Source organism: Pseudorca crassidens, chromosome 2, assembly GCF_039906515.1.
Source record: "Pseudorca crassidens isolate mPseCra1 chromosome 2, mPseCra1.hap1, whole genome shotgun sequence".
NCBI lineage: Eukaryota > Metazoa > Chordata > Mammalia > Artiodactyla > Delphinidae > Pseudorca > Pseudorca crassidens.
In genome coordinates this window covers 6,924,268-6,946,598 of record NC_090297.1, presented here as the reverse complement: position 1 = coordinate 6,946,598, position 22,331 = coordinate 6,924,268, and the positions used below count along the sequence as shown (strand labels likewise).

Genomic DNA, 22,331 nt, shown 5'->3' with positions numbered 1-22,331 from the left:
GCTTAGTTGCTCCGTGGCATGTGGGATCTTCCCAGACCGGTGCTCGAACCCGTGTCCCCTGCGTTGGCAGGCAGATTTTCAACCACTGAGCCATCAGGGAAGCCCTGTCCAGAGATTTAATGCTTCTATAAACCCATCTTATCTGTGCCAGAAAACCTCTTCATAAGAATTTAAGATGAAGGCTTTCAAAGCTACAGACTCCTTTGATTATATAAATGACTGCCTTTTAACTTTTTGGTTTTGTAAGATCTACTTCTGTTAAACTCAATGATATATAACAGTAAATAACTTTTATTATTATTATTATTTTAAAATCAAGATTAAGAAAACAGAGCACCCATGACATAAATTAGGCGCTCAATAAAAAATGTTCCTGTAATTTTTATTTATTTATTATTATTTTTTTTTTTTTTGCGGTACGCGGGCCTCTCACTGTTGTGGCCTCTCCTGTTGCAGAGCACAGGCTCCGGACGCGCAGGCTCAGTGGTCATGGCTCACGGGCCCAGCCGCTCCACAGCATGTGGGATCTTCCCGGACCGGGGCACGAACCCGTGTCCCCTGCAGCGGCAGGCGGACTCTCAACCACGGCGCCACCAGGGAAGCCCTGTTCCTGTAGTTTTGATGATGTAGCCTCCATGAAAGGTGGGACTGCTGATGTATTTATATGTTTCAAAGCTACAAAGGAGCTCTTTCCCCAGAAAATAATAATCTTGACCTGGTTAGGGACCAACTGAGCTGGGAATGCTGTAACACCTAAAGTTAATGTTCTCAAGTTCTTGCTAGCTTAGATGCCGTACAGCGTATGGCCTACGGTCCAGATGCCGTATTGTGAGGATGGCAATATTGATTGCTGGTGGTAAATGTGATCGTGCGGTTTGGGGCAGGTGATGCGGAGTTGTGTGGCTTCCCTCGACCAACCTCCTTTGGTGCGGGGGCACTTCCTGTCACATCCGATTGGAATTCACACATTTGAAATGATCGCATGTCAGTTGCCAACATCAACTGTGGGTGTTTTTCAGCCTCTCTGTTTTACAGGAAGTGACTTGTTAACTAGACTATAAATGCTTCGAAAGGGAGCTGTCTAGTGGCGACTATCTCTTGTGAACATAAACCCCAGAACGAGGGTCTCCTTAATACACACTTGTGGGTTAAATAGATGAATTGACATGACATAGCTGTCAGCTGGCAGATCTTTGTCAAATCAACTTTTTTTTCAACGTATGCAAAAAGCCCCATTTGATTGTGCATCGAAGGACCCTAGAGAGTGAAAAGATAACCCACAAAATAGGAGAAAATATTCGTAGTGTTTAGAATATATAAAGAACCGCCACAATTCAGCAACAAACGAAACCAAACAACCCAATTCAAAAATGGGCAACGGATTTGAACCGACATTTTTCTAAAGAAGATATGGGAATGACCAAAAAGCACATAAGGAGATGCTCAACGTCATTAGTCATTAGAGAAACGCGCGTCAAACCACGATGAGACGCCACTTCGCACCCACTAGGATGGCTGTACTTAAACAACCAAACAAAAAAAGGGAAAATAACAAGTGTTGGGGAGGACGTGAAGAAATCGGAACGCTCTTGTACTGCTTGTGGGAATGTAAAATGGTGCAGCTGCTTATAGGGAAAACAGGTTAGAGGTTCCTCAGAAAGTTAGACACAGAATCACTCTATGATCCAGCAATTCCATTCCTAGTTACATACCCAAAAGAACTGAAAGCTGGGACCCAGATACTTGTTCACCAACATTCGTAGAAGCATTATTCACAATAGTCAGAAGGTGGAAACAACCCAAGTATCAGTGAACAGATGAACAGATAAACAAAATGTGGTACGTCCACACCATGAGATATTATTCAGCCACGAAAAGGAACGAAACTCTGATACATGCTACAACATGGATGAACCTTGAAAACATTATGCTAAGTGAAAGAAGCCAGACACAAAAGGGCAAATGTTGTACGGTTCCATTTATTTGTGATGCCTAAAACTGACGCATTCATAGAGACAGAAAGTAGAATGGTGGTTGCCAGGGGCTGGGGGAGGGGAGAAATGGGAGTCGGTGTTTACTGGGTACAGAGTTTCTCTTTGGGAAGATGAAAAAAGTTGTGGCAATGGATGGTGGTGACGGTTACTCGGCACTGTGAATACTTAATGCCACTGAACGGTGCACTTAAAATGATTAAAGTGGTGAACTTTATGTTGTGTGTGCTTTATCACAATAAAAGAAAATACTGAAAAGAAAAAAGAAAGTCACATTGGGGCAGCATCCCGTAGATGAGGATCTGAGAGGTGTCTGGCTTATGCAGTATCATTTAGCCCAGGATACCCTGCCCACCTGTCTCCCCTGTGCCCTGGGATTAGAACAAGTCAGTCATCCTTTGACCTTTGTATGGCGAGTGCTAGACACACAGAAGTTTATCCCCAAGACTGACACTTTTCAGACCTGGGACAGCAGCCAATGTCCACACAGCAAAAACCTCTTCAAGGGCCCAGTTCTCGCTTCTACTTCTGTATCCTTCTCAACGCCTCCTCAACTGTCCAGCTGCAATTTTATTGTAAAAGGCAATTGTGTGTTAGCTAAAATCAGACACTTTGCCTTGATATCAACACCAGTCCAGTGTAGGAGAATGTTGAGTACGTGAGTCCCCAATTACAAAGTAAAAGGTATATGAAACTCCAACATGTGCCAGGGTCTCTGAAATACTTCATTCTTAGAACCCATGCAATTGGGTAACAGGCTAATGACGTTCTCCTAATTCTCCTAGAATGAGTTTATCTGTATTAAGTTCCAGAAAGTTGGCTAATATTAGAGCATGGCTCCCAGGTACTTAAAGAAATCCGAATTACAAATAGAACAGGAATGAGTGCAGCCATTAGAAGAACCAGCTCCCCATAAACAGGTGCTTAGAGGTGAAGCAAGAAGTGTAAATGGAGCCCTAATTAATGCCTTATTGTGCTTTGCTGCAACTGGGAGATTAACCCTGAGATGTTTTTAAAGTTTTCACATGTAGCTGGTACCTTGAACAAGTGGGACTCATTGGGTGCAAAAGACAAAACTTCATCTCGCCCCACTGCCGGTTCAAACCTGCTGGGACGCTTACTCCACCTCTGGATGAAATCTGAAACTGAAATCTTGGATGAGACGTGACTTTCTCAGCCTCTCTCTCCAGCCAGGATTTAAAATGTCTAGTCCCATATAATAGTCAGAACCCCAGAGTTACAGCTTTTCCCTGCCCCCAGCTCCTGGAGGGGAGGGGCTAGGGTACAGTTTTTCTACCTGGGCTGCCCTCCGGTTGCTAGCCGTGGCCTCTGCCTGCTCTCGAACTGCAGGAAGAAGACACGAGAAAGCGACAGATGAGGTTTACCTGGGCTCAGCAGATATTCAAAGCTTATCACACCAGGCACTTTGAAGGGTCTTTGGAAATTTCAATAGAGAAGAGCTGACACCTGCTGTTCTTTTGACTCCTGTGAAAATGCCTTCTCTGGCTGGCTTTTTGTTATTTGTAATTCCATCCCCAGTCCCTGGAGATCAGACCTCTTCCTCTGAGGTCTCTTTTCCCCTCCAGGCGATCTATTGGGAAGATCAAAGACTCTCCCAGGCGCACACCTGGTCCCCAGAAGCTCCCACCTTGAACCGGCTCTCAGGGAAAGAATGTCACTGCCGGGGGGTGCTTTAGCCAGGCGTCCCTTCTCCACCTTTCGATTTCTCAGGCGGGAGTTGCACGGGGCCCTGGGGCACCTGTGTTGCCCTCTTGAGCTCTTTACGTAAAGATCCCTTCAGCCAGCTGGTGGTAAGGGGAAGCAAGTCCCCGATCCTCCACGTGGGGGCGATACTCGCGGGACAATGACCCCTGAAAAGCATTCTTCCCTCGTCTCAAATGTGATGCATCTTTTTCTCTCTCAGAGTAGTCATTGAGCTGATGGATGCAAAGCAGTCATTTGACCCCTCCTTCGCATGTTTGTCCCCGTGGAGCTGGGAATGGTGGCCTCCCAAGACTGGACCCATGACTGAAACGGAGCCGGTGAGTCCCTTTAGAACATCTCATTACACACGCTTTTAATGATCCAGATTGAGGGCAAAGCAAGGATTTCTTTCTTTCTTTTTTTTTTTTTCCATCTTTTAAGAGTTTTGCTTCGTACGAAATCTAAAAGGTGAAATATTCTCAGCAGAATTCAAGAGACCCATGCAAATCACTGAGTGATTTCAGGAGACCCAGAAAATTGCCCCAAAACCTGTCACTGAGAAGAGCTGCAGCTGCTAATGAAGGTCTTTACAGCCCGCGTGGAGCATCATAGGACCGGAATTCTCCTCCACTGGATGAGTTCTGTCAGGAATATGAGTGATTTCCCCACCCAACGTAACCAGTCTCTTTCCTCACCTAACCTAATCAGGAAGGAACGCAGGCACTATCTCAGGCCATTTCACACCCATGTATCACCTCCCAGAGAGCAAGCACCCCGTGGGTGGGCGCCACGCAGCCCTCCTTTTATCCCCTGCTTCTACACCATGTCGGGCACATAGCAGGATCTGGGCAAAGCCTGAATTGAATTATGATCTAAGGGGAGAGCCACAGAGACCTGAAATTTATTCTTCAAGGAGTTTACTCTTCTTAAAAAATTCTTTTAAATTAGGTTTTAGATATAAAAAGATCAATCTGCTGCTTTATTTTATTACTCTTCTGTCATATTAAACTGTAAACCTTGGTGACTTAGGGTCGTAACAAGTGAAGTCTATAAAACAAAACAACAGGTGTGTTAAAATTGCCTATATTTTTCAAAAGTGGGCCCTTAAAGTCGTCCTGCGGAAAGGCCAGTGTTCTAATATGCAAGGAAAGAAGACATAGTGTTTTATTGTCTACTTGCCTACCTAATATCCATTCTCCCCTTCTTCTACTAACAAATCCTTGATTTTTTACAGTGTGGCAATGTACACAGTTATAACACTACATTTCCAAGCTTCTCTTGCTGCTAAATAGGGCCACGTGATTAAGTTCTGGCCAACGAGTTGTAAGCAGAAGTTATCAAGTATTACAGAATTTATGAAAAGGGGGATAGACAGCTGGCATGTGCTTTTTTCATATTCTTCCTCCACCTGCTCCTTGCTTCTTGCCTGGAATGCTGATGTGATTGCTGGGGCTCCAGCAACTCTCTTGGCTCATGAGGTGACAATGAGTCTGGAAGTCACAGGCTAAGAATGAGAGAAGAAAAAGGTAGGAGGAGCCCAGGTCCCTGATGACACTGTGGACCTTTGACCTCCGGAATTTTTTTATATGAAAGAGAAATAAACCTCTATTTTGTTTAAGTCTCTACTTATGGCTTCTGTCATTTACACAGTTCTTCTCTTTTTTTGGCCGTGCTGGATGTTTGTAGCTGCATGCAGGCTTTCTCTAGTTACGGCGAGCAGGGGCTACTCTTCGTTGTGGGGCGTGGGCTTCTCATTGAGGTGGCTTCTCTTGTTGCGGGGCACAGGCTCTAGGTGCATGGGCTTCAGTAGTTGCAGCACACGGGCTTTAGTAGTTGCAGTGCATGGGCTCAGTAGTTGAGACTCGTGGGCTCTAGAGCGCAGGCTCAACAGTTGTGGCGCACGGACTTACTTGCTCCGTAAGGCATGTAGGATCTTCCCAGACCAGGGATTGAACCTGTGTCCCCTGCATTGGCAAGGAGATTCTTAACCACTGGACTACCAGGGAAGCCCCCATTTACACAGTTCTTATCTGTTACATCTGTTACAAAGGATCACTTAAGCACTCATCATTTTATTTTACCCATTTTGGAAGGAACTCTCTCTAGAATACATTGCACATTCTCTTCCTTTTTAAAATCAAACATGTAGTGAACCTAGGGTTGCTAGATAAAATACAGGATGTCCAGTCAACTTGAATTTCAGATAAGCAACAAATAGTTTTGGAGTAAAATCATGTCCCAAATATTACACGGGCCATACGTAGACTAAAAAATAACTTGTTGTTCATCTGAAATTCAAATTTAACCGAGAGTCCTGTATTTTTCTTTGCTGACTCTGCCAGTCCCCACTGCACAGGCTCTTTTCCTGCTGTTCTCTATGATCAGTGTATGGTGATGCCTTGGGGACCGTTAGAGGCTTGGAGGGCTCTTAGCCCTTATGGAAATGGACCAGATCGCCATGCTTTTTATTCCTATTCTGCTCTTTCTAATGTTGCCATCTCTTCATTGGCTGCCAGTCTATCGACTGCCCTGTCTGTTGCTCTCTAAGTGAGCCTGCCTGTCCTAGCCCCTCAGCCCACCGATGATGTGCCCTGGGAATCTGTGGGCAAACATGGTGTTTGGAACACATTCCCTGAAGCTGAAAGTCTAGGTTCCACTCCAGGTCCCCCCACTTTCAACTCTATGACCTGGGGCAGCTCATTCGACCTGTCCAAGCTTGGTTCCTGCCTACATAATATGGGGGCAGTCAGAGCCCCCTCCTGGGTTATGTGAGGTATAAATGTGGGAAGTGCGGGGGCAGCACCGGCCCTTAGTGAGCGCTCAGCAGACGGGGTAATTGCTGTGTGGTGGGCTGAGCAACCGGATGGCCAAGCCCGAGAAACAAGGATCTGAGCAGAAAGCTTCTATAAGCAGAACGTGAGCAATGGGGACACTCAGATAAGTAGGAGTGGGAAGGAGAATGGGGGCCGAAGGCCAAAGTCAGAGAAGAGTGGGAGAGCTCACGCAAGGCAGCCAGTGATGGCGGGGGTGAGTGGATAGCAGGTGTGTTATGAGGTGCCCCCCGCCAGATTCGTATGCTGGAACCCCACCCCCGGTACCTCAGAGTGTGACTGTATTTGGAGATGAGGTCTCTAAAGAGGTGAATACCTTAACATGAGGTCCTAGGAGGCCATGATCCAGTCTGACTGGCATCCTTATGCGAAGAAGAGATTAGGACTCAGACACACACAGAGGGAAGAACATGTGAGGACACGGTGAGAAGACGGCCGTCTGCAAACCGAGGAGAGAGGCCTCCGGAGAAGCCAACCCTGCTGAAACCTCGGATCTTGGACTTCCAGCCTCCACAACTGAGAGAACACATTTCTGTCGAGTAAGCTGCCCAGTCTGCTGCTTTGTTACGGTGGCCCCAACAGGTTAATACAGGTGTCGAAAGAGAGGGCTGTGGCAACACGGACATAGGCTGCCCGGGAGCAGTCATGCGGCCCTTGATCCAACAGACATTCTCGCTGATGTTGGAGGGGGGTGGGGCTGGCATTGATACCAGGTATTCCTCCTGCACAGGGTATCCAGGGGTGAACACTGTCCTTCTCCTGAGAGAACAGATGAACCAGAGAATCACATACAGTGACAGACGCCAGGCTGCGGGAACTGATTGGGAAGGAGCAGGGAGCCAAGAGCCACTCCAGGGAGCCCATCAAAAGAGGCTCTTCCAGGAAGGGAGCTGGGCTGACACCTGAAGGTGAGAAGGGGCTGTTCAGGAAGACCAGCAGGAGGCCAGGGGCTGCTGGAACTGCTGAATCTGAGCAGGAGGGAGAGGTCGGCCAAGAGGAGGTGGGAGGCTGGAGGCAGGGGTCAAGGCTGGGCCTCACAGCCTCCTGGGCCTTGGTACGGTGTTTGCATTTTATTCTGAGATGAAGGGCAACTCCAAAGGGGTGCACTATGGCCGAGGGACGGCCTGCTCGGCCCGCCCTTCCCCCCGGCCCACGTGTCGGGGAAGGACAGCAGTGACTTTGCGTGGGACGTGATCTGCAGAGTCGTCATGTGGGCTTGTGGGAAGCCAGCTTTCACTTATGGGGGAAAATTAGAAGTCCCCAAGTGGCGGAGATCGTAGGTTTGCCTGGAAATGAAGAATTCCACTGGCACAGATCAAAAAGAAAGGGAATACGTTTGTTCATTCATTCATTCAGTCATTCATTTACAAAAACGTGAAAGGGAATATGTTTGTTCATTCATTCATTCAGTCATTCATTTACGAAAACGTATGGCACTTCTACTGCCTCCTAGGCACTGTCCTAGTGCTGCGAACACAGCAGTGAGTGCAACGGCCAACCTCTCTGCTTTGGGGCAGGTGGCACCCCAGTGTAGGGACACAAATGCTAACGAATAAACAAGTAAGTGTACAATGTCAGGTGCTGATATACCCGCTCAGAAGGCAAGGAGTAGAGTGAGGAGGTGGTCCTGGTGTGCTGTTTTGAAGAAGAGAGTGACTCTGATAAGGGGACATTTGGGCACAGGCCAAGAGATGCAGGTTCCATGGGCACAGTGAAAGATGCTTATGGCCGAGGACCCCAAGAAGGCTTCCTTGCACTGAAAATATTTTTCATCAGGCAGCCAGGGCCTGAAGATGCCCCCATCATCCCTTGGCAGTTAACACAGACATCCTGGGGAAGAATCTCAGCTTAAGCTGTGAACCTCCAATGTCTCAGCAAAGATACATTAACAATCTATGGAGCGCAAGCTCACCTCTAGCCCAGTGTGGACGGAATGTGTGGCTCTCCACTGCTCTGCACATGGAAGGCGCTCAATCAACACTTTTTTTTTTTTTTTTTTTTTGGCCGTGCCACACAGCATGCGGGATCCTAGTTCCCCAACCAGGGATCGAACCCGTGCCCCCTGCAGTGGAAGCTCGGAGTCTTAACCACTGGACCTCCAGGGCAGTCCCTCAATTAACACTTTTTAAATGAACAACTGAGAAAACTCACAAAGTGCATATGTAAGCTGGCAGATCTAATATTTGAGCATTTATGGTTTTTGTGTTTAAACAGACTACGAGACAGATCAGGAGGGTAGGAGATTGCTGTCCCCCAGCTGACCATGAAGAAGTAGGAGGAAGAAGCAGTGTGATTGTTTGGGGTGGAAGAGTTCTCACTAATGATAAAATGCATTTGACTCTGCCATCCTTGTGCCCTCACCTGGCATTGCTCGGAGCAGAAAGCACTCTGCTCAGCGCAGCTGTCAAACAATGTAGGAGATTCAAGGTGGGCAAAGCCTTTATCTTCTGTTGAAGATGATGAAAGCCACCCTCTTGGACCCCTCCCTAGTGATGGTGATTTTGTGTTGATAGAGAAGATGCCAAGCACATGGAAGTCATCACAGAAAGCTTTACTCATCCGTTAAGAAAAGCCACTGTGATGCATTCAACGATGTTCTCCAGGCCCAACCCAGATGCTTTGCTATGTAAAGGTCGAGGGACTTTCTATGATGTAAGAGGCAGGGAATCTCCTGAGTCAGATGGCCATCTCGAGCTTATCTCCAGGCAGCACTTCTCCTGGGCCTTCAAGGGTTCTGCCTTGTCCTTAAAAGGGAAAGACCCTGATCTAGAGTAATATTTGAGAACAACTTCCAGATAGGACACTTTCCCTAGGTTGAACCTAGTTTTCTACTACTGCTACTGAACATATAATATAAGAGACAGTGGTATTGTTGCATATTAACCCCGCATAAGGCAGCCAATGAAAAAAACTGGGGCTGTATCTGCCTTCCACCAGCAGTTTGTGTGCAAAGTGCTCAAGTTATTTCTCAAGGCCTAAGAAGAAATCTAACATGGATTAGAACTTGTTCTTTCTTTTTTAAAATTTATTTATTTTATTTATTTGGCTGCATTGGGTCTTCGTTGCTGCGTGTGGCTTTCTCTAGTTGCAGAGAGCGGGGGCTACGCTTGGTTGTGGTGCGGGCTTCTCATTGCCGTGGCTTCTCTTGTTGCGGAGCACGGGCTCTAGGCGCATGGGCTTCAGTAGTTGCGGCATGCGGGCTCAGTAGTTGTGGCACACGTGCTCAGTAGTTGTGGCATGGGGGCTCAGTAGTTGTGGCGCATGGGCTTAGTTGCTCTGCAGCATGTGGGATTTTCCCGGACCGGGGCTCGAACACGTGTCCCCTGCCTTGGCAGGTGGATTCTTAACCATGGAGTCACCAGGGAAGTCCCCTAGAACTTGTTCTTGAAGAAAGTGACTCACCAGATTTGCTAAAACAGCCTGGGAAAGAGGCTCCAATGCAAGAACCACAATGTCGGCATCTCCCAAAGACCACCGTTGTTCCCAAGCTTCTTCTTTCTTGTTGTTTTGAAATTGGATGCTTGTTTTTGTTTTTGTTTTTTTCGGTCCGCGGGCCTCTCACTGCTGTGGCCTCTCCCGTTGCGGAGCACAGGCTCCGGACGCGCAGGCTCAGTGGCCATGGCTCACGGGCCCAGCCGCTCCGCGGCATGTGGGATCCTCCCGGACCGGGGCACGAACCCGTGTCCCCTGCATCGACAGGCGGACTCTCAACCACTGCGCCACCAGGGAAGCCCGGATGCTTGTTTTTGTTTCATGTTAATTACTGACCTGACGGGTGTCTTGTTGATCATGAGGGACAAAGATGTGCAGTGGCATGTCCCCTCCGTTCTTAGGGTAACCTCGTGGGCTTATCTGCCTGGTTTACTTTCCTGAGTCCCTCCCGTGTGTCTAAAGGCTGAAGAGGCATCCCTGGTAGGGACGGCAAAGGGCAATGCCCAGAATTTAGATCAGCACAGAGCACACGTTCAAACATGCCCAATAAATACCCGTAAAAGACACAAAGCAGAGATGTGGGTTGGATAGAAAATCAATGGTGACACGTTGAGAGAGAGAGAAGTATCTGCAACCCCAGCACGATTGAGCAGAAGTGTGGTTAAGAGCACGGGTTCTGGAGCCAGATGGCCTCCATCCTGCTACTCAGTAGCTGTGTGGCCTAAACCTCTTTGTGCCTCAGTTTCCTTGACTGTAAAATGGGGTCGATGATGACAGTACTTACCACAGAGTGTTGTTGACAGAATTAACTAAGTCGACACAAATAGAGCACTTAAAGGCCAAGCATTCCGCACACGTAGCTTTTAACTCCTTTTTTTTTTTTTTTTTTTTGGCCTCACCGCAAGGCTTGTGGGATCTTAGTTCCCCAACCAGGATCGAATCTGGGCCCTTGGCAGTGAAAGTGCAGAATCCTAACCACTGGACTTCCAAATTTCTCTTTTTTTTTTAATTTAATTTTTATTTTATATTGGAGTATAGTTGATTTTCAATGTTGTGTTCGTTTCAGGTATACAGCAAAGTGATTCAGTTATACATATACATATATCCATTCTTTTTCAGATTCTTTCCCCATATAGGTTATTACAGAATATTGAGTGGAGTTCCCTGTGCTATACAGTAGGTCCTCGTTGGTTGTCTATTTTATATATAGTAGTATGTATATGTTAATCCCAAACTCCTAATTTATTCCCCCCCTCCCTGCACCTTTCCCTTTTGGTAACCATAAGTTTGTTTTCAAAGTCTGTGAGTCTGCTTCTGTTTTGTAAATAAGTTCACTTGTATCATTTTTTTAAGATTCCGCATATAAGGGATATCACATGATAGTTGTCTTTCTCTGTCTGACTTACTTCACTTAGTATGATAATCTCTAGGTCCAACTATGTTGCTGCAAATGGCATTAAAGGGCTCTGTGTTACGGCAGCTCCAGAGACTGGGATGGGATCAGACCGTGATATTCCATTGCTGGTGCCGCTCATGTGAAAACTTTCAATGCACAACGCAGTGGGTTGAAGGACGCCCCCCACCACAGAAAACAGATGTGGAACCTGTGATGACCTTATGTGGAAAAAGGGTCTCTGAAGATATAATTAAGGGACTCAAGACAAGATCATGCTGGATTAGGATGGGCCCTAAACCCAATGACATGTGTCCTTATACGAGAAGAGACAAATGAGAAGGGAAGACGTCACACAGAGGAGAAGGCCACGCACATGAAGACCATGCCTCACGCAAGGTCACCTGGCTAGTGAGAGGCAGAGATTGGAGCAATGCATCTACAAGGCAAGGAATGCCCAGAATTCCCATCAATCGGCAGAAGCCGGGAGAAAGGCATGGACCGAATTCTCCAGAAGGAACCAGCCTGCTGACATCTTATTATCAGACTTTTGGCCTCCAGACGGTGAGACAATAAACTTCTGTTGTTTTAAGCCACCACGTTTGAGGCAGTTTGCTCCAGTAGCCCCAGTGCAGATGACCCCGTAGGTCTCAAAATCGAAGGAGACTGAAAAACACTTGCTTTGGTTCCTAAGCCTTAAGTATGGTCTTGCCTCTGAAGGCGAGAAAATGACTTGGTATTTTTCCCATTTTCAAAGAGCTGAAACTCCTTGGCCTAAGTCTGCATACCATCTAGGGAGGGGAAATTGACTCACAGAACAGAGAGGCGATCCTCAAGGTCATATGAAGAAGGGGCAGAGGAAGTGGGCTCACCTAAGGGGCAGGGGGATGGCAAATACAGGGCGAAGTTCACAGGACCAAGGATCTGGAGATCCAAATTCTAATCCAGGTTCTGCCTCTCACTGGCCAGGTGACCTTGCGTGAGGCCCTGCCGTTTCTTGGGCGTCAGGACTACCTGTCTGTGAAATGGGGGGATGGGGCTGTGTGCTTTCTGGGGTCCCTTCCACTGGGACCCTCCGTGAGTCTGCGGCCACCCCTGCCACAACAAGGGGTGCAGCATGGAGGGTGCCAACAGCCTGACCGTGGCTGGTCCTTGGGTCTGCCTGCCAGCATAGCCCGTGCCGCACAGCCTTACCTGTCTGCCAAAGCCTGAGAGCCAGGAAAGTGGGTGAGTGGCCGGCGGATGCAGTGCCCACTTCGGCGCTGGCGCACTGCAGCAGGGTGGCCCTGTGTGCCCCAGGCAGGATGTCGGCAGCACAGCCTTCCCCCTGGGTCTGTTTAGAAACCAGTCACACACCAGGTTTTACTTCAGTAATGAAATGTACATGAACTTGATGCAGTTGGTCCTTCTGAGCAATTGGTTTAGGAGTCTTAGTTTCTCTCCCCGCCTTTCTCCTTCATTGACTTTTCTCAGACTCTCAGTCTGCATTAAGTTCAAAATCTGGGAATCCCTTCTTCTCCCCTCACCCTGCTCTCCATCTCAATTTATCTAGTCTGCTTTATCTCTCGTAGATTATATTAGGATGTGCTATTTTAACCGTATCTGCATTTAAAGTGCTGCTCTTTCCTAGAATTTTCCCAATTAAATCTCTATCTCAATCTTAAAAGATATTAACTTTCACAGAGGTAGGAGCAGAAACTTTAAGAATCACAGACACATCAGGACAAAAATTTACACTTTGTGGCCATCTTGTACATTTCATGTGCCTGCCAATTTTTAAAACGGGATTTTCTTGAAGGGAAAGCAAAAATAGAGATTTTCCCAAACTGTTGAAAATTTGCCAGCAGACAGAGAGGAATTTTCCTATTCTTCTTACCCTGTGTCTACCTCTGTCCTTCTTTTGGTAAAGTGATGGTGTAGACGTTTGTCTGAAGCAAAGCAGACTTGTCACTCGTTGCTTCTGCTCCTTCCTGGGCATCAGGCTGCAGTTCTCAAACTTCTGAACAAGTCACACCTTCTCTAAAATGTGGTCCCAGGAAGGAAGGAATTAAGGATTCTGCAGTCCCTGTCTTCTTTTCGTTGTTTTTTTTCTTTTGCCGGAAAAGCACCTTCAGGTGAACAAATGTGGGAGGTGGAGCAAAGCCTTGGACCTGGTGGTAAGGAGGGTTTTTGGAGATGCGCCTCTGTAGGAGCGGGCATCTTGCAGTGTCAGGGGTTTAAATTAAACCAGGATGGGGGAGGGAGAAGGGGAGAGACCATCCCCGCGCCTGCAGCGTTGACTCCTGGCATCATTTCGGTGCAAGGACCCAGCTGACACTTCTTATTTTGGGTCCTGCCTTCCCAGCAGAAGTCTGCAACTTGCCGGCATCGGGGCAGGACGGCAGCCGGCAGCCGCTGAGCAGAGGAGAGAGGTAACTTTCCGGGAGGGGTGTGTGGGTTTCTTGATGCTAGATCATCAGCTCATTTTACCCGCTCCTTAGGTAGCCGGCAGAACGATTCCCTTTTCTTTGGGTTTTTAAAAAAGCTTTCTTTTCTAAGAAGCTGAAGCCCTCTCCCTGCACTTTACAGCAACTCCGGGCTCCATGAAGTTCATCCAGGTCCCTCCCCGCATGGCTTTCCGTGCAAGGAAAGCTGAGTCAGTTGCTCACAGGAGTAAAATTTTCCAAATAATTTTAAAATGCTGTTCGAATTATTTTTTTTTAATTCGGTTTCTTTCTCATGTTGGTTTTATGTTTGCACCTTGTGTTTTAATTCAGCTACGATGAATATAAATTTGTGGAGGCAATTCTGGTGGTGGTTTTGGGATTTAAAAAAAACTACTCCATTGCAGTCGTGCTGCAGTCCCAGCAACCTGGTTTAACTGCAGAGGCTATCACGGTGCAGTCTGCCTCTCCTCTTTACCCTCGCTAGAGTCTGAGTCTCTGATTCCCACCCGCCTGGCTTCTCCAAGCAAGCCTCCCATGCCCAACCTCCTTGCCCACCCACCCTCTGCAAAGGACCCCGGTAAGTGCGCTGATGTCTGTGACACTTGGGGTTTGAAGGAGAATTTGGACACTGCAGCTTTAAGAATGCCGTACTGCGAAATCTTTCTCCTTCAAGTGACTGCAGAACCTCAGTAGCGGGGGGAGGAGGAGAGAGAAAGGGATACCCACTCTCGGGTCAGCCCGTTGGGTAACTCAGACTGGGGCGCGCCGAGCCCTGGGCGAAATCCGAAGTGCGTTCAGGACCTGACTTCGGGTTGGTTCACACGCTTGGGCACGGGGAGACCCCACAGACTCACTGATGAGTTTAAGCGTAGTCCTTGCCTCGGCGCGTGCGTGCGTGCGTTCGTTTGTGTCTGGTTAACTGGCTCTTTAAGCCGTGTGGAATCGGGCTGGAGATTTCTGGTCTGATCTCTGTTGTGATCTTTCTAGCCTGGCTTGAACCCTGGGAACACAGAGGCAGCCTTCACTGCCTTATTCACGGGGCGGGGTGGTGGTGGAGGTTTTCTTCTTGTGGGTTTATTGAGATGTGCTTTGGAGGGAAACTTGAAACAATGATTTGCGACCGCAGGGGCAGAGGCTGTAGCATTTAAGAACGGATGAATTCACTGATGTGTTAGTAGTGGGTGTTGAATTATGATGCACAGGGTGCCAGGCCATTGTTGGGGGGGGGCTCCAGAAGAAGCCCATCTAGATGGGGATGGGGTTCGCACAGAAGCAGCAGAAAGCACACTTGGGGCAGTGGCTCTTTCCGGGGGAAATGCACAAGGAGCCCAAGGCATCTGAACTCTGGTCTCCGGCACCAGACTCCTCCCCATCTGGCCAAAGGGCCGCCCCAGAGGCAGTTGCTGCCTCAGTAGGTGCCGGCTGGAGGAGCGCCAAGGCTGGCACCACTGGCGTGGCATTCCGGGACGTGCAGTGCCTGGATCCAGGTCTGCATTGGGGGTGAAACCACGCAGGGCCATGTGGCATGTGCCCAGGTGGTCCCGGGCACTGGATGGGCTGAGCTCCTGTGCAGTTCTCTCCAAAGCAAAACGGTATCTTTTTACCAAAAAAAAAAACTTTAGGTCTCTCACTAAATCTGCTCTAAGGATGTGCAGCAAACCTCTCAGATATAAATTATCAGGCAAGTCCCTGAAACAGCAACTGGGCCAAGGCTGGCAGCGTGCCATGACCTCTGTGGGTTCTGCACTGTGTTCTGGGTCTTGCTGTAGACTGGAGCCAGACTTGGAGGCTCATCTTTAGAAAACCCTGCCTGCCCTCTGGCAGGGGCTGCAACAGCTGAAGCTCCTTGGGGCATGAGAGGTGGTCCCATTGGAACCTCTGCAGGCATTTGGGAAAATTCGGGCTCATAGACAGATATTTTATAGGGTCTTAGACCACATAATTGCCTAGATTGGAAAAGCCCTCTGCAGGTGAAAACAAACCTCCCCCAAATTAGGAGTACCTTGATACTTCTCTGCTTTCAAAATCTCTGACTCACTCCACCCGCTTTTTATATATTCCCTGTGTCTTTTACACCATCTTTGACCTCGGCTCATGGATCTGTGGCATGGGCTTGCACAGCCTCCTGAGACATAGAGCAACTTAATTTTTCCAGACTGACCTCCTTGGATGTGGAACGCTTTGAGCCTGGCGTACCCAGATGAATCACCGGGGTCCCGCACACTAGGGTCTTTGGTGGTCAGTATCGTGTGGTGCTGATGATGGAGCCTCATTGGTGCAACAGGCAGAACTTGCCCCTCCTCCCAGAAAGCTGCTAGGATGTGCTGTTTGGACAAACCTTGACGAATTTTCCCTTATCAGTGGGATGGAGGTGTCAGCGGGCTCTCTGCCCCGGGGAGCGAGAGGCTAGAGCTGGCATGCCCAGGCAAACTCCTCTCCCATTCGGTGCCTCCCTCCCCTGCCTGGATGACAAACGAGCCTTCTTTACATCTGGAATGATTTCCTTTATATCTGGAATTAGCCAAGAGAAAGGACTCTTGTCCGTGGCTGCAAAGCAAATGCCACTGTTGGCCCCAGCATCCCACCCACATCCACTAGTCTCTGGTCCCCTAAGGGGAGGTCAGGTGAGACAGGAACTTCACAAATGTGCCCCAAGGGGAGCAGGTGACCCCAGAGCCCAGCCCTCAGACATCACTGGAGCTTGTGAGATGAATGACATGCATATGAGATGAAAAAAAGGGTTTCTACAAGCTTCTCATTGTGAGAGCTCTCCTTCCCTCAGCAGGTGCCGTCGGGGCCAAAGGGACCCCATCAAGGCGGTCGGGGAAGAAGTGGCGCAAAGGGGCGCAAGAGCCTCAGGGATGGACAGGTGGGTCTTAGCCCCTGCAGGCCCCTGGACGCGCTCATCTCTCAGGGAGTAGAATGGGGAAGCCAGCTGCTGAGGAGCTGGTATGGCGAGAGCTGGCCCCATGCTGGACAGCAAGGGACCAGCATTTCCCAAGGTTTTCCTCAGGCAGAAAATCCAGTGCAATTGATGACGACCACTACCCTGCCCCCATTTCCGCCAGGCCCGACCCACTAGTCCAGGGGCTGCCGGAGGGTGGGAGCAGGAAGAAACTCTCCCCCACCCGGCCCACGGGTCAGACCTAGGGGCTGCCATGGGCCTGGGTTGATCTTTAAAAAGAATTCTCTCTTTCCATCCCCCAGATCACTTAGAGCAGGCGCATCCTAGCCCTGCGATTGTGGCAGGGAAACAGTGAGGCTAGAGCTGGTCCCTAAGTTCGGTGGGAGGTGTGCCTGGAGGGGCAGGAGCGGGTGTGCGTCTCGGTCCCAGGCTCCCCGGCGGCGGCTCGCAATGCACCAGTGCTGACTCAGTGCTTCCCGCGCGCTCTCCTCTCCCAGCCCGTCACCTGCCCCGGCCTTGGCCCGCGGAGCCCGTGCTGCTGGTTCTCCGGGTCTCCTTGCGCAGGGGCGGTTGGAACCCAAGCTGCTGCAGGCCCTCCCCCGCCCTCCCCGCCGCCCGGGCCAAGTCAGCAGTGCTGGCTGCCGCGGGGCTGCAGCAGCGGGCGGTGCAGAGGCCCTGCACCACTGCTCCGGGCTGGCGGGCGGCGCGCCACTGCCACGCTCGCGTCCCGACGGCCACCTCCCGGCGGCTGCGCGCAGCCAGCGCCGAGACAGGACTCGGTCCCTGATTGGTGCAGTGAGTGAGTCTCGGGCTTTATTTATACAACATTTTCTGCACGACTCTACTTCATCGGAGTTGAGGGCTGGGGCCGGAGGCAGCCTCCCAGGTTGGGAAGGATGACAAACGGAGGCTCTTGTACAGACCGGCTTCGCGCATCCTTGGATGGGCCATTTTCACAGGCGCTTCTGTATGGAGCACCCAGCAAGAGTGAGGCGTGATTTGCCGAAACCTCCATAGAAGAACAAGATGTGTGGCACCTCGGAAGGGATGGGAGGTGAATGAAGCCTTTGGGATGAGCCCAGGGATGCTGTGACTGGGCCCTGGCTTTGGACCTCCAGCTCTGAATCGTGAACACCGGTCTGGAAAGTGAGACTGTCTTTCCAATTGGGGTGGGGGGGAGGTAAGAAGGGATTCCCAGCCCAGGCATCCTCTTGGGTGAGGGCAGAGGGACCTTCTCGGGACGTATTCTTGAATGCATCACTCAGGATGTCTGGGAAAGCCTCTGGAGACAGATTGAGGCACAAAGGCGCTGGCAGGAAGGGTTTTTCCCAGTGTCGAGTTAGTTGCAGAAGGTTAAAGTTGGATGTGGAAGAAGTCCAGCTTCCCCTACAGAGGGAAGCAGGGCCAGCAGATGTGGGTGGGGTCTGGTAGCTGCTGACCCTCCTGGGTGATGTGAGGGGCTGAGGTGGCAGGAGGCAGGGGCTGGGGACAGAGAAGGCAGCCCCAGGGAGCCCAGACAGCACCTTCTGCCCAGAACAGCAGCCTCTGGTGCAGGTCTTCATTTATGCCAGTGGCATGAAAATGCTGCCCGACTCGTCCCCTGGGGCCTGTTCCTGGCAAAAGCCCTGTCTCCTGGCAAGATGGGAAGTGATGTCACACTGCACACACGAGCCTGCTCTTCCGGGGCTGTTTGCAGCTGTGAGACAGTTCGGAGACCGGTGCCTCTCACTGTCCGGGACCCTGGACTTCTGCGGGGAGAGCCTGGGTGCTGGTGGCTGCTTCCTCCCATCGCTGGCTTGAGTCTCCACCTTGGAGGCTGCCCTTGGAGCCTGCATTGCGCTGGGAGGGGGAGGGAGATGGCAGAGGGGGAGGAGGAGGGGGAGATGGCAGGGGTCAGGGGTCATGGGGCCTGCAGCCCCTGCTCCCCGCTGATGTCATCAGTTTGGGGGCCTGCACAGATCTGACACGAGGAGCCTCCCTGCTCAGCCTGGGACAGGCGCAGTGCTGAGGCTGCCAGTCTTCCTGCCAAGGACGTGGGGACAGGCAGCTCTCGGGGGACTGCCTGCGCCCTCCAGGCAGAGCCAACCGGCCAGCCGAGTCCCTGGGGCTCCTGCAAGGACTAAGGTATAAGGCAAAGGTAAGGGCTGTGAGAGCAAATGGCGGGCCTGGATTTCAGCAGGAAATGGGACACTGGAGGTGCCCCCACCTGGTTAAGGAGTGGCACCCCAAATCCCGCAGGCAGGGAGGGCCAGGAGGCAGGCTGGGGTGGCGGGAAAAGGCTCCAAGGTGCTGCTGGGACCCTAGGGCCCCAGGGCCAGGTCCTGACCCATGGCACTCGCCCACTGACCGTTTTTGCTTTTCACCCAATGCAGCGTCAGCGGTTTCTCTGCTGTGCCCATCCTCTGCAGATCTGATTAAGGTTCAGAACCTGTCTTTCCTCTTATGAGTGCAAACTTTAGCCCCACAAATGAAAGATACTTTGAAATCATCTGATGCCAGCCCCGAGCTCAGAGGCAAGGACCGGGAGGCCTAGAGATTAACCGACTTGCCCAAGGAGACGGAAAGCTCAGGGCAGGCCTGCGCGTCCCTGGGCTGTGTCTCAGCCAGCATGTGAGACGAGGATGAAGTCGTCGGCGCTGGACCCCTCGAGTGCCCCGACTCCAGTGAAACAGGACAAGGTAAGGAGATGGGGGACCTGGAGGTGACAGACCTGAGGTCCTAAAGACCACGGGCAAAACGTACTGGACGTCAGGAAGTGCTGCTCCGGGAACTGAACCCTACCTCTGAGCAGGTTTGCAGCACCTCTGGCTTGCGACTCTCACTGGGCAAAGTGTCCAGGGGAGAAAACATGGGGCTTCGTTTATAGTTGTTCCTCTTTGCAATTCCGGGAAATCGGGGCCCCTGGAGTCTGGCGGTTGCCATACTGGTTATTAGTGCTGTAACTCAGGATCCCTCCAGCAGAGAGCGCCCGAGGACGCAGGAAGGAAACGAGCCTCTCACTGCGGGGCTGGGCGTTTGCGGAATTGGGGATGGGAGTTTTACTCGGTCCCATGCATTCAGGCAGAAGAGTTTTTCTGGATTTTGTTTTGACGCATGAAACAGAAAGTTCACCTAGAAATTTCCCTGTCATTCAGGATCTGTGTCATCTCCTAGGTCTGCCCACACTTCATTTTGGCCTCGTAGAAAGGTTGTGGAACACAATACAAAGGGGTGCGCTGTCGCTTTCCTTGTTCGCTGTTCTCAGAATGGGCTTGATGGGTCGTTTGCGCCTCTGTTGTCCAAGGAAATTTCACAGAATTCCCAGGGAGAGCTGGCCATTCTTGAATTTAGGAACGCAGCTAGAAGTTGACGTGTCCCGTGCTGGGGCTCACATTCCTACTGCAGTGACCAGGTCAATACCTGTCACTTGATTTCTGGGGGCAACTTGTTTCAGGATCTATCTGCTGGGAGTGAGGCCTCTGGCCTGGGCTTCATGTTCAAAAAGGTTTTAGATTTTTTATATCATTTCTAGCAAACAGCTCAATTCTCTCATATTTGAGTCGTGTGTTAAAAGCATTCAATTTTATTTTATTTTTTAAAATTTTTATTGGAGTACAGTTGATGTACAATGTTGTGTTAGTTTCAGGTATACAGCATAGTGATTCAGCTATACATGTACATAGATTCATTCTTTTCCAGATTCGTTTCCCACCTAGCTTATTATAGAATATTGAGTGGAGTTCCCTGTGCTGTACAGTGGGTCCTTGTTGGTTGTCTATTTTATATATAGTAGCGTGTATATTGTCAATCCCAGCTCCCAATTTATCCCTCCCACCCATGTTTCTCCTTAGGTAACCACAAGTTTGTTTTTGAAATCTGTGAGTCTGTTTCTGTTTTGTAAATAAGTTCATTTATATCATTTCTTATTAGATTCCACACATGAGGGCTATCATATGATGTTTGCCTTTCTCTGTCTTACTTCTAAAAGCATTAAATTTTAAATGTTTAAAATGCATTTTTCTAATCCTGTTTTGACATTTCTTCAGTCTGTGACCTCCCAGGTCCCCTAAGACACGGCAATGGCCTGGATGTCTCACGTCCTCTGAAAGGCCCTGCCACATGCAAGGCACTGCCCCTTTGTGGTCTGAAGGTCACCTTGCCCTGCAGCCCCAATATTGTAAATAGTCCATTCAAGGTCTCAGAGATACCAGGCTTCCGTCTGTGTAATAAACGTGCTTATTTGACAACAAGGGCTAGACCAGACATAAATGGTTTTTAAAGAAAAGTACAAATTAGGTTTCTCTTCAAAACAGAAGGAGTGAGATAGGGCTGGCTCACGATAAAAATGTGAAATGTGCCCAGCTTGTCTTTGATGTTCCCCTACTGCCTTCACCCCACTGGCCTCCCAGGCTACCCCGGAGGCTCAAAGGGACCCCGGGTCACCAAGGAGCCTCCACTCAGCGCCTCTGCTCAGCCTGGCTGCCTGAGCGCCACGTTTCTGTTGCGTCTGACCCGTCTCTCTCTTCCACCCTAGAAATTTTCAGAGGTTCCTCCTGGCAAAATCCCCCTCTGAAGAGAAGGTTGGTGAGGGAGACTTGAACAGACCTGCCAGCACCTGCAGGCCGCCTCCTTGCGTACCTGGTGCTGGAACTGGGTTGTTTTTCACAACTGCTTTGCTTTTTGGCTTCTCTAGGTCCCCGGAGGTCAAAAGTGGCTGCTCTCCTGGGGCGTTCCTACCAGGCAAGTGGGAGAGACACAGCTCCAGCAGAGAAGCCCCGTGAGTGCCGCTCGTCTCTTCCAGATGCTTGCAACACATGGTTTTCTGAGGTCTGTGCTAAGCATTCTTCCTATTTATAGAAAGACAGGGCGATGCTAACCTGCAGCAAACTACAGTGAAAGGAGCGACGGCGGTAAATACGTAACTTGGCAGCATCCATCCAAGGGATTGAGGATGTTGCTGCGGCCGCTCAGAGAAGGGGTCCCACTCAGGACAACGGTCCGGTGCATCATGGTGAGAATCATTCCTGTGGTCCTCGTGTTCGAGATGCTTACGTAGTCTAGGATCTGGGAGCCTTTCTGGCTTTCTCGTTGATCTCAGCTATCCTTTAGGGTAGACTTACTTTAGGTGAGCAGCCCCTTCCACCAATTACTGCGTCTTTTTAGAATCTGTCCCATTTCACAGGGGCCCCACCTGTCCTCGGCATTTCTACAGTATGCGCCACTCAACAACCTCAAAGCCCAAGTGTGGAATTCTGTTCAACTCAACCCCCAAGGATAACCCTCTCTTCTGTAAAACAATCCACATTTCCTACTGGCGTGGGTTGACTTTTCCTTTCTTTTTCTTTTTTTTCTTTTTCCTTTCTAGTTAATCAATAGAATAACGTAGTTATCTATGTCAGAAATAAAGTGCTTTGGGGAATTCCCTGGCAGCCAGTGGTTAGGACTCCGTGCCTCCACTGCAGGGGGCCCAGGTTCGATCCCTGGTTGGGGAACTAAGATCCCTCAAGCTGCGTGGTGCGGCCAAAGGGGAAAAAAAGTTAAAAATAAAAAAAGTAAAAAAAAAGAAAGCGCTTATGTTAATATTTTCTGAATTAGAAGAGGACTATCACTTTTTCCCTCCATGGCCCTTTGACTGTAAGAAATGACTATTGTAACCATGGGCCTAAGGGC

The 22,331-nt window shown here is 49.8% G+C and overlaps 2 long non-coding RNA genes across 2 annotated transcripts; both read left to right on the top strand.

Annotated features, from left to right (window-relative positions):
• Positions 1 to 491: 491 nt before the first annotated feature.
• On the top strand, positions 492 to 5,264 carry LOC137214945 (uncharacterized). The gene is made up of 3 exons (XR_010939104.1): positions 492 to 642; positions 3,916 to 4,033; positions 4,137 to 5,264. It is a non-coding gene; the product is annotated as an uncharacterized lncRNA (long non-coding RNA).
• A 13,320-nt stretch (positions 5,265 to 18,584) lies between these two features.
• Positions 18,585 to 22,096, top strand: LOC137209928 (uncharacterized). Its single transcript, XR_010936187.1, has 3 exons — positions 18,585 to 19,360; positions 21,355 to 21,438; positions 21,519 to 22,096. It is a non-coding gene; the product is annotated as an uncharacterized lncRNA (long non-coding RNA).
• The last annotated feature ends 235 nt before the right edge of the window (positions 22,097 to 22,331 follow it).